The sequence below is a fragment of the Bubalus kerabau genome, chromosome 10, assembly GCF_029407905.1.
Source record: "Bubalus kerabau isolate K-KA32 ecotype Philippines breed swamp buffalo chromosome 10, PCC_UOA_SB_1v2, whole genome shotgun sequence".
In the NCBI taxonomy this organism is placed as follows: domain Eukaryota; kingdom Metazoa; phylum Chordata; class Mammalia; order Artiodactyla; family Bovidae; genus Bubalus; species Bubalus kerabau.
Window position 1 is genome coordinate 49,391,985 of NC_073633.1, and position 12,414 is coordinate 49,404,398.

At 42.7% G+C, this 12,414-nt stretch overlaps 1 protein-coding gene across 3 annotated transcripts in view; it reads left to right on the forward strand.

The window, feature by feature from the left end:
* Window positions 1–3,972: 3,972 nt before the first annotated feature.
* FRMD6 (FERM domain containing 6) overlaps window positions 3,973–12,414 on the forward strand; it is an 84,438-nt gene continuing 75,996 nt past the window's right edge. For all 3 annotated transcript variants that reach the window (XM_055537635.1, XM_055537636.1, XM_055537638.1), the window contains exon 1: window positions 3,973–4,112. The gene's annotated coding sequence lies outside the window, so the exon portion shown is untranslated. The remainder of the gene's footprint in view (window positions 4,113–12,414) is intronic.

Sequence of the window (12,414 nt, forward strand, 5' to 3'; positions counted from 1 at the left end):
TTGTTAATCAATTGTCCTGACTTCCCTTGAGAATTAAAATCTCTTTTGGTGTTTTATTTTATAGAACATAAGTTATATACTCGCTGAGAATAATAAGGAGTGCACTTTGAATTTTTGTCAGTGAAAACCAGGACTACATCCCTGTACTGTTTGTTTCCATGTGTGATTCTTTTTTCTTTCAAAGTAATATATGTTAGCTAAAGGGACATTTGGGCTTCCCTGCTGGCTCAGTGGCAAGGAATCCACCTGCAATGGATGGATTACAGGAGACTTGGTTTTGATCCCTGTGTTGGGAAGATCCCCTGGAGAAGGGAATGGCAGCCCACTCCTGTATTCTTGCCTGGAGAATCCCATGGAGAGAAAAGCCTGGTGGGCTACAGTCAATAGGGTCGAAAAGAGTTGGAAAAGTGACTTAGCATGCATGCAAAGGGACATTTAAGACCTTCGAGTAGAACTTTTAAAGCAAATTTGCTTTAAAATGAATAGTTTTGCTTTTTCAATGAACTTTAGTAATTACCAAAGAGAAAAAGGAGCTTAATTTCTTTATTATGACCTTCAGTCAGAATGATGAACAGAATTTAATTTGGAGAAAGTATTCTTTAAAAGCTAATATGTCAATTTACTGGCTTCTCCCTTTGACTAGAATTTATATTTCAGCATTAAAACATACTGTAAGTTCCAAATTCTCTTGAATTATGTGTAAAAGATGAAAAAGAACTAAATTATTTTCTTCTAACATACTGAACTGAGCTTAATTCTTAAGGTACTCTTCTGGTGTTTGGAAAATACTTTGTATAGGGATGTAAATTATATCAGTTCACATCTCTTCATTTTCTATGTAACTGTGTTTCTTACATAAATATATGTAACTATCACCCACCAAAGCTTACTGCTGCTGCTCCTAAGTTGCTTCGGTCGTGTCCGACTCTGTGCGACCCCATAGATGGCAGCCCACCAGGATCCCCCATCCCTGGGATTCTCCAGGCAAGAAACTGGAGTGGGTTGCCATTTCCTTCTCCGATGCATGAAAGTGAAAAGTGAAAGTGAAGTCGCTCAGTGAAGCATGTTCAGTTACAAAATGAAGCTACAGCCATTGTCCTTTAAAACTATGCCTCCGTGTACCTGCTCATTCTGTGCTCTTTTCCTGAGATACTGTAACCCATAGTTCCCACATGTGTCTCCACATAGAATAATATGGGCATCTTGAAAACATCCCCAAGTCCAGGTCACATCCTAGGCTAATTAAATCATATTCCTGGAACACAGGCATCAGGAGTTTTTAAAATCCCTAGGTGGTTGCAATGTGCTACCAAGTTTGAGAAACACCACTTCAACCAACTTGTTCTCAAACTTTCATTCATCCTTCCCATCTCAGTTGATAGGGTATGTCTGAAGCCTGCTCTTGGCCTTCCCATTATCCCTCCTGCATATCTCTACTATACCAAGCATAAAGTTCATCCGTTCCCTCAAACTATAATAAGATGCTATTTTTAGGTTTAAATCCCAGAGTCTAACCCTGGGCTTATGTAAGGGAGTACTCAATAAATAAATTTATGGGACGAATAACCTCTTCCTAATAAAACTAAAGCAAAAACATACAAGATTTATATTGCTATGGAGAACATTTAAGATGTGTTTTAGGATAATGTTTCACTTGGTCAACATCTCATATTTAGGAAAACATCTCATCATACCAATGAAAATAAATCCATACCTAAACATCAAAGAGAATCATAAAATATAACTTTAATTACCTACAAAACTGCATTATTTATTATAATAAGCACAGAAAAATGTTTCCTGTGGTAAGAAACATCTAAAACAACTCATCCTTTCTCAGTTCCAGTTCCATCTGGAGTGGATTGTGTTGTTTTCCAAAGCAGTCCTTCCTGAATTTTATGTTGTTTCAGGGGTTTCTAAAACTGATTTTTAAGAATTTTAGAGTACTTAGTTTACAAAGTGTAAGATGTGAAGAGTCTATGTTTATCATGGTATTCATACTAATAACATGATCATTATGATTTTAAAAATTCATATAGTAAATTTTGCTATAATAAAAGCCTAGACAATAAACCCAATCTTAAACACATGTTTTTAAAAAGTAGTTTAAAATATTTTACTCCCTGGGTTACCTAATTACTTCAAATTTCAGCAATGCTTCACAATCCAACGTTATTCTTTATCTGCTAGATTTTTATGCATGAAGCCTGAAAATATAATCAGACTTAGGAACTGTTTTCCATGATAGTGTTATATTCCTCACTTGTCTCATTTATCTTCACATATGAAAACTTGGGTTATCTCATTAGACATCAAATTAAGACCTTGTCAACTATTGTTCAATATGCACTGATTCTGAATGCATATTAAAGTCAAAAATGAGAGGAAAAAGTATAAACCTCCGTTTTTAAATGTCAACGTTGTAATCAACTACTAAACAAAGTTTTAAATTTAGTCTATTAATTAAACACAATTAATTCAAATGGCAGTCCTTGGAACATACTTCTTGTCTTCCTTCCCACAATGGAGTCATGACTTTAAATCATGAGTGCAATAGCCTTAGAAACTGTTTTGCTTTATCCGAAATAAGCTCCGAATGGATATATAGATTGCGGAAAGACAAAAAAGATCACCATCCCCAATATTCAGTTCCAATGTCATTGTTCCCAAAATGTAAAAGCTGTGAATGAAACAACTATTTCTAGTAAGCTTCGGCTGTGAACACAAAACGGAATTTCTTATGCCATGTAAACAAGGCACAGAGGCATACCTTCAACAGGTAACTTTATTTTTGGATCAAAAGAGCAGGGCAATTTTAAAGCTGGCTTATGTTAGCATAAATCTGATTTGGGGTAGTGTCCTTTGTCAGGTCCTGTTTCCTTGTCTCCTTGTTACTTCCAGAGGCACCTCATCACTCCCTTAGTGAGGGGCCCAGTGGGCGTTACTGCCGCCCCTGGCGAGGGCTCACCGGATTAGCAGGCAACAGAAGACCTAGGAGGGTAGAAGCCCCGGCGCGGGGAGCGGGTAGTTCTGTGGCTTACGGGCCTGGGAGCCAGCTGGAGGCTGGTTCTTCTCTCTCGTCTCCAATCCCCAGAAGCTGGTCCAAGTGGCGCAGGCTGGCTGGAAAGGTGTAACCTACTCCTTCCCTAGACCCAACAATTAAAAGGTGACCCAAAAAAATCTCCATCTCCTATCTTGAGTCTTAGTGCCCTAAAAATACCTTCCCCTGGCCTTTTGCATCACTCCCTCGGCTACCATCGAGAGCAGAGCGGGTAAAAATAATTTCCGAGGTCACTGGCGCTAAAACCACAGCGGACAGAGGCTGTGTCTACCTGAAGACCTGGAGAGACAGTTAGCGGGGAAGGCTTGACTTCCTCGGCGGGGCCTCCTCCATCCAGCATAAAACCGGCGAAACACCGGCGTCCCAAGTGGTGGATGGGCAGGTGGGTGCGGGACAGGAGGACTGGAGGGAGCAAGGAATCGCTAAATCGCCTCCGCTGGGACCGCCTCCTCGCCCAGTGGCCTCCCCTGTGTTGTTCCGAATTACCAAAACGAAGCTCAGGCCAAACTGCCGCCCCCGGCCAGCCCGACTGAGCTCGGGAGGCAGAGATACAGGGGAGCGAAGGCCGGGTGTCAGAGGGGGCCATTAGGCAAGAACTGGGGGGAGCTGACAGTGTCCCCTCGCGCCTCCGTCTCCGTTTTGCTGGGAAGAGCCTAGATGGCTGAGGTCCTAACATAGCATCCATCTGCGGCTCGCCTCCCTCCCCAGGGACCCCGGAGGCGTGGCGAGCTCGGCTTTCTCCCGCCTCTGACTCGCGGCACCCCTCCGCGGGACTCTTGGTTGGGCCCGGGGCGGGGCCTGCAGGCGCTCCACGTGCGGTCGCGAGCTCCACGCTCTGCTGCAGCGGCTTTGCCACTGCCCCCGCCACCTCGGGGCGGGCTGGAGGCGGAGCCTCAGGGGGCGGGGCGGGAGGCGTGGGCGGGGCGGACGCGGAGCGCTCGTCTGGCTGCCCAGGGCAAGGGGCTGAGAGAGTGGGGCGGGCGCGGCGCCGACAGGAAGGCAAGGAGAGCTGGGAATAGTCCGACGCCCGGCGCTGCGGACCTTCTCCGAGGTAAGAGCAGGAGCCGGGTACCCGGGGACTCCCTTAGCCAACCTCCAAGACTGGCCACCGCGCCCCGACCGCTCATTCTGCCCCCTGCCGGCCGGGCGGCGGCGGCGGCTGGACGGGACCTCGGGAGGGCTTCTGGAAGTCGCGAGCCCCAGCCCAGGCGGTGTCCCCTTCTCCGCGTCTTTCTTCTTCTTCTCCTCGCTCTCTCAGCTCTGGGCGTCGGGCACCGGACTGGAAGGAAGGTCGCTTCTCGGCGAGTCGGAGCTCGCCCACGCCAGGAAGGGAGGACGGGGCCTCGGGGCAGCCGAGCCGGGCAGCGAGGAAGGCGCAGAGACTCGGGCAGCCTCTGCGGCGAGGGGGGAGGCCGGCCGGGACTGCGGGCTGCGACCCCGGGATCGGTGCTCGCGCTCGGCTCCCGGGTGGTCGGGCTGGGGACGCCTGCCCGTCACGCCCCGTTGCTGTGCCCGGGCGGCGGGGCCAGCTCTTGAGTCCCGAATTCCTGGGTGCCGCCTGTTGTGCGCGCGCCGGCCCGGGCAGCCCGGCTGCGGGAGGGGACTTGAGCGCGGCGTCTGTCCCACCGTCCCCGTAAGTCCCTGGTCGGGGGAGCTAGAGACTGAGCTCGCTCTAGGCGACGCCGGAAGGGGGCCTCGGTGGGATGGGAGTGGGGGGCGCGGCCTGCAGTAGTTGGGTTCCTGGAGGAGCTGGCGACGCGCAGGCCCGACTCCGGGCCGAGGAGACCCCCAGCTTGTGCCCGAGGAGGGCCAGGAGCTGTCAGGGATGGACAGCTGGGGGCCATCCTAGTGAGGTCCACGGGAATTACAGCAGCCCTCCAGTCCCGGGACAGCATAATCTAATGGTGAGGGCGTTTTCTTGAAGGCAGGAAGAAATGGAAAGCTGTCAAAATAAGCACATTTTAAAGTTGAGGTGAAAGTTGGCGAATTTTCAGGCCGTGCAGATGTCTAGTTAGTGTCCAAAGAAATATTAGCTCCTTGACATCCTTTTCGTTTGGAATTCTAGCAAAAATCTATTTTGCCAGTATTTCCCTCAGGAGTTGTGCATTGCCCACAGCAGGGAAGGAAAACTTCAGCAAGCATTCTCAGGTTGCTTTTAACTTCAAGTTTGTGCTGTCTAACCTTTTTGAGTGTTCACAAAAAGTACCTCTTGCTGGATTTCTCATGTAGGATTCCGTCTCTTTTTCTCTGGGACCTGGCAGTGTTTGTTTATTGGTTTTTATAAGCATCTATATAAATTTAGTCCTTGCACGAAATACTCCCCCGTTGCCACAGGGTGTAGTTTAGGGATTAGAGAATTCTATTGGAGAAAGCTGCTAGTGGCTTCATTTTCCAAGAATGTAAGTCATTTCCTTTCTGTGATTTCAGGGAGTTGATATTTCACAGCATCAAAACTTTGTGGGGAAAATTTTCCGTAATACATCTGTCATTAAAAAGGCTTTTGACTTTTGGATTTCTCATTTTAGAACAGAGCATAAGTTTAGGCTTAGCACTGTTAAAGGATCAGAAGTTTTTCAGAATCTACAGCATTATGAAACTATTGTAGAAAGTAATTTTAACAGGCACCAAAACCTACAGACCGCCTGCCGGGTAGAAGGTGGGGGAGGGGAGAAGAACAGAAGAGAGAGGCAGGAAAACAGATGCCTGTGCTGTTGTCCTTTGTAGTAAAAAAAAAAAACAAAACACACACACACACAACTTCTAGCACTTAATCATTTTTCCTTGGGTGTGGTTTTGAGAAATAGAAGTATTATGTTAAAAATGACAGTACTCCACAATATGAGACAGCTGACATTTGAATGCTCTTTCAGTATGTTTGTAAATATATTGGATTTATATTTCATATTAAAATGGACTTCTGGGATTATTAGATGAGAAGGGTCCCCCAGGGAATATCTGCTATCCAGTTATCTGCGGGATATCTTTTCCAGAAAGCAGACTGTCTGTAATATGAACTAATTCTCCGCGTCCCGCCGCCGCCCCCCGCCCCCCCAGCCCCCCTCCCTCCCCCGCCCGCAAGCCCCCACTTTGAATTGCTTGTAAGAGTGCCTGAGATCTGACACTGATGGACCACAGTAATCACCAGTTCTTGCAGGGCCCCAAACACTTTAAGGGACAGGAAATCTTTCTCTGCTTCTACACCCCTCCTTTTTGGGGAGCAACAGGGGTGGGTAAGCTACTAGCTTCAAATACATAATTTGAACTTGAAAATTAAGATGCTCCTGGCTCTACCAGAAAACCTAATGGGCCAGAATAAAAACTGTTGGTTCTGAAAGGGAAATGTCCATGTGCTAGGTAGTAAGTTTTAGCTACCAGTTATTTAAAAACTCATTCAAATGGACTAGCTAAATTGGAAAGGGAGGTGGGGAAGTATAGAGCTTTTTGAGATTCTGAACTTTGTTTCCACTTTCGACTACACTTATAAAGCTTTTGGCTTTCAAAACTAATGACATAATAGACTCTGTAGCCTTTTGTGGCAGATGCTTGAGATGAAAGTTTCAAACAGAATTGTTTTTGACTAGGCTATCAAGTTCAGAGTTTAGTGTAAATGAATCCTGTCTCACAACTAACTTTTTTGATAAAGGAATTCTTTGTAGTTTTCAACTTGGATGTTGCACATTTTGATTTCTGAGGCTGTGGGTTTAAAAAAAAGCTAAAACCTGCAAACAATTATTTTAATACATGAAAGCCCGTACCAAGAAAAGATTCAGTCCAGATGTAAAAATGTATGTGAATTTTAGATTTGTATGATCTCAACCAGTTTCCCCTTTTGTTGATGAGGCTGCCTGGATCCCAGATGGCATTTGCAAATTATCCCTTAGGTGGTTTTCAGAGTTCAGAACTAAATTTCACCAGCCTTCTCCAGTCATTTTAATATTGTCTCAAGTCTTCTAAAGGATAGAAGATTTTCTGCATTTATGGAGAGATGAATTTTTCCTACTACTCCTTAATACCAACCCCATAAATGCCCTGGTTTGGTAGATGAGGACTATGGGGAAACTGGAAGTATTATGTATTTATTATTATTTAAAAATAATATATTAAAAATACATTATTAAGAGTACAGACCTCCAGTTTAAGTATTATGTATCCTTTGGGCAGAGTATAGAAGCTTTGGGTTTTGTTTATGCAGTTACAACTTCTTTTAAGGAAAAAAAAAGTTTAAGTGTATTTACAATCTTCAATAGAATCTTGTTGTAACACAGTTTGAATGGTTTCTGATATAGCAATTGTATGACATACCTCTACCCTTCTTTCTCAACAAGAAACAAGAAACACAACTTACCAGAAAACTCCAGTGTTTTTTTATCTTGTACTCCCAATAACAGAGTTATAAAGGGTGTGTGCCATACATTAGCAATGATATATTTTTAGGATGTCTTTGTATGATTATAGAATTATACATTTTGAGTGTTTGATTACATTGTAATTGTGTGCGAAATAATCTAGTGTAGGAAGAGGGAAAGGAAAGATTTAGTGGAGGAATTTATGAGTGGTAAAATTTTAGTTAAAAAGTATCTTTCCTGAAACCCAAACAGGAAAAATGGTATTGTTTGGCCTCTATAGTTAAACTTTGGTATAGGGAGTAGTTGAGAGAGCCTGTTGAATTGCACATTATCCTGAGGAAGAGGCTTTGGGGGCCTATAAAAATAAGTAGGAACAAGTTAAAGGGATAATTGGAGAGGAAGGAAGAAGTAGAAAATTGGGCATTGAATTGCAAGGAAAATCTAAACTTAGAAGGATGAGTATTGAGGTAAAGACTGAAGTAGGGAAAACTTTATATTTAAAAGTGGAAATTAAAGAATAAGATCTTCTCCGCTGCGAGAAAAAGGATTAGAACTAAGGTGCACTGTAAGGTCTATATACAACATGAAATAGTGCTCCTGTCCTGGAAACCTTGCCTGCGTTTGTGTTGAATCACTAGTTTGGTGTTATAAATATTGCATTCAGAGATTGGATGCTTATCACTGTCCTTTCTTCCCCTACACCCCCATCCCACCACTTTGCATTTCAAAGGCTGGAAGCATTTTCCATCTAAACTCGGATGATTTGAGAAATATTTAATTAGTTCTCTAGCATTTGGGAGATCTGCTAATGCCTACCCGCTATGCTCTGGGTCCAGAGGGACTCTCCAGCTGTAAGGGCTGAATTTATCATTAAGTTTTGAGTGAAAACAAGCAATCTGTGGTTCCAATTATCTTGTATGATTTAGTGGTGTCATTTCTTCTGATGGAACTTTGTGTCCTATCACTTTTCATATGTGTCAGATGGACCAGTCATGCAGTATACAGTACTGATCAAAGAGGGATCACAGAACACTGGGGAAGGGAAAGAAAGCAGTGATCTGACGGCTGGTTGTATCACGTAAGGAGAAAAATGTGCCGAAACATTCACAGATGAGCCAAACCCTGCACAAAGGAGATGGCATTGTTTCTCCTTGGTGTTGTCTGGATCACAGCATTTTCTGGAATGCCTTTGCCCACCTATGTGGCCTTACCCAGCAGAGTTTATCTATACAGCAAGAATCTAGGTAGAGATGTAGTCATTAACCAGGTCATTTGATTAATGCGATATAATGATAACTCTTGACCAAAAGTATCTACTTGGAGCCTCAGTATTCCAATTAGATTATCTTTTGATGTTTTCAGATGTTTTCTAATATCATTGCCTTTTTTCACAGATGTTATAGAAGTCTGAGCAGTAATATTTTACTAGCATACGAAGATACATGGAAAAGCAATATTTTATACTCCCTTACAGCCGCAGTTTCATGTGAAGGAGGAAGTCATTATAAAAATCAAGCAAATTCTGCATTTTAGAAAGATTTTGGAAAAGGATTTTAGGAAGATTTTAGATTTAGATTTAGGAAGATTTAGAAAAAGATTTTAGGAAGATTTTAGAAAAATTAATGAAGCTTCTCATTTAACTTCTCAGGTAGTTCTTTGTCTGATTCACATTAGATGAAATGTTATTAATTTTCTCCCCCTCTGTTAGCAGCACTTATGCTGCCCAGTTTTAGTACATGGTTTTTGTTTGAAGAGAGTGGGTGTCCCTGTGGCTTTATTTCTTTGAACTTGTTACTCAGTAATTACATACAGCCAGAAAAATGCACTGATCAGAAGTATACAGTACAAAGTGATCACATTTAGGCAACCAGCATCCAAATCAAGAAACAGAACTTTTCCAGGTACACATCCCCTGCCCCCATGCTTCTCCATGCAGTCTTAAACCTTGCTCCAAGGATGACCACTATTCTGACTTTTATTGTCATGTTGTCGTTCACTTGCTATGTCCGACTCTTTGTGACCCTGGGACTGCAGCATGCCAGGCTTCCCTGTCCTCCACTATCTCCTGGTGTTTGCTTAAACTCATGTCCATTGAGTTGGTGATGTTATTTTAACCTGTTATTGGGCTGCATTTAAATGCAATCAAATGTAAGTTCTTTTTCGTGTCTTCTTTAACCCAATATAGAGTCATGTCCAAATTGATCTAGGTAGCAGTACTTCTTTTTTCTTTTATTTCTGTGAATAAATATACTGAGTTTATCCATTCTGTTGGTAGACATTGGGTGGTCTGGGGCTGATCTGTGGGTCATGACCTTTTGATGGCTCAAGAAAGAGCACTTTGGAATTGAAAGAATAACCTTAAAATTAAAAAAAAAAAAAGCGGGGGGCGGGGCAGAAAGAAAAGTAAGAAAAAATGCATCAGAAACATGAGAGAAAAAAAATACAATAACCCAGAAACACTAAAGGCTCAAGTGTCTAGATTCTGTCTAGGCCCACAGAATCCTAGTGTTTCAGGGACACATTTTGGAATATACAGCTGGTTGTTGCATTTCACTTGAGAGTTGGCAAGAAGGAAGGGACCTTAGGTGACAGCCCCTTCATGTTTTAGAGGTGAGGGGAACTAAAGATCCAAAAGACTGAGTGACTCGGAGTCTTACAGCTCACGAAAGCACCAAGAGTGGAAGCTGCTTCTGACTTGCAGTTTCATTATGCTACTGCCATCTGAAGGCTGGAACTCAGCCCCTGAATCTGTGGTCCAAGCAGTGAATCCACTGGCCTGAAGGATGGGGTGCCCTTTCCTGAGCCACACAAAGGTGTCCTATGGCTCTATTCGGATAGAGGCAGACTTACCCAGAGGAAAGGGAGCTGTGGCCAGTGAAGCAGAATTGCACTTCCTCAAGCCTGCTCTGTCTCTGCCCCCTACACAGAACCCTTGGAATTTTTCTTTAATCCCCTTTTACTTCTGCCCTCTGTCTTAGGGCTCTCCAGTGAGACTTTGGGTTGTAAGTGCCAAGTAGGTGATATCTTGAGGTCTTTCCTGGCTCATTGTTTTATTCATCCATGAATAGTCTAGCATGCATACTAAGTCACTTCAGTTGTGTCCGACTCTGTTCGACCCCATGGACTGTAGCCTGCCAGGCTGGCTCCTCTCTGTCCCTGGGATTCTCTAGGCGGGAATACTGGAGTGGGTTACCATGCCCTCCTGCAGCGGATCTTCCCGACCCAGAGATCAAACCCACATCTCTTACGTCTAACCTGCTTTGACAGGCACGTCCTTCACCCCTAGTGCCACCTGGGAAGCCCAAATGGTCTAGGATGGACCCTAATTTCAAAGGACTGCTTTCTAAATATTTTCAGAAGTTTATTCTTGAGAATAAGAATATATGTAAATACACATACATTTTTGCTTCTTCTTGCCATTATGTCCCCTGTTCTATACACTTTTCTCCTCTATCCCCCCTAATCCCATCAACTTATCATTTCTTAAATATCCTTGGAAATACCCAGTTTCTGGTTTCTGTCTACTGAAAACAACAGTGAATATCTGATGCTGAACTCTATGGCTGTCCCCAGGAAGAACATATTGTAAAGCATAGGGTTATGAGAAATCTAATAGATAAAGTGCTTGTGAAGGAAGACTTTTTTTTTTTTCTGCATGTGTCCCTCAAGAGAAAAAATACATTTTCATGTTTTAAGAAAAGACTCAGAATTTCAACTTAGGCTCATTAGCAAGATGGGGAAAAGGTTAAAAAAAACACAAAACCTGAAGTTTTATAAATGGGAGTAAATAATATAGCCTGCCCAGATCAGATATTTCTTATAAAAGCAAAAACTTAGCATATATGATTTTAAAAAATAAAAGATACCTGGGAAAAGAATGTTCAACATAGGGCCTGACAAGCTATTCACTGAAATTGCTACAGAAAAGTGTAGTAAGTTCTGAAGGCAAGATGGAAAAGAGGCAGTAAAATATAAATGTTAAGAACAAGATTTTTGAGATTAGTTCCCTGAGGTCCAAATCTAGGCTCCACTGTTCTCCAGTGTGTACTCCTTAGGGAAGCTATTTCCCTCTCTGAACCTCTTTTTCCTCATCTATAAAATGAAGATAATAATAGCAGCTATCGCATAGGCTTGTTTTGATTAAGTGAAATAACAGATGTAAAGCAAGTGGCAGTGCATGACATATAGTAAACGAAGTTAGTGCTTATTTAAGACAAAAAGAAATGATGTATAGGAAGATTTCTAGTTCTTGGAAGTCCCTAAGTTTCTGTTTACAAGCAATTGTTCACAGATTTTGTATTTTGATCACATTAAATAGGCAACAAATCGTAATATTTCTCAGTCACAGATGTTGGGCAATCTATACTGTTGCACTAAGAACAGCTGGCATGTCCCACTGATCTCTAATTGATTAAGTTATTTTTCCTAACTCCTATTTCCTGCAGTCTCATTCCCCCAACTTCTGCCTGCTTGCTAATGATTTCTTTCCAGCTGCCAAAAAGTAAATTCACAGAGTTTAAAAATTCTCTTTGTAACAAATAATGTTATACAAAGTACTTTTAGACTTAAAGAGTACCAGTGGTCCATGTCTTTTTATCTTGTACCCTGTAGATTTCATGTGAGTCCTTTTTAAGAAAGCCACTATTACTGGAATGAGGCAATTATTATTCCTCCAGCCCCAACCCCTACCATTATCACAGTTTATATAATGTGGGTCAGACCACGTTACGATTTTCTGTTAGGCCCAAAGCTTAAGATTTTTAAACCATTCATTCAAAAAAAAAAAAAAAAATAGTCTGAAAGTTTCAAAGAGATATTTAAGAAAAACAAATTAAGCACATTAAAAAGACATTTACATCTAACTAGCATAGTTACATCCAGTACTCTTGCCTGGAAAATCCCATGGATGGAGGAGCCTGGTAGGCTGCAGTCCATAGGGTCGCTAAGAGTCAGACACAACTGAGCGACTTTACTTTGACTTTTCACTTTCATGCATTGGAGAAGGAA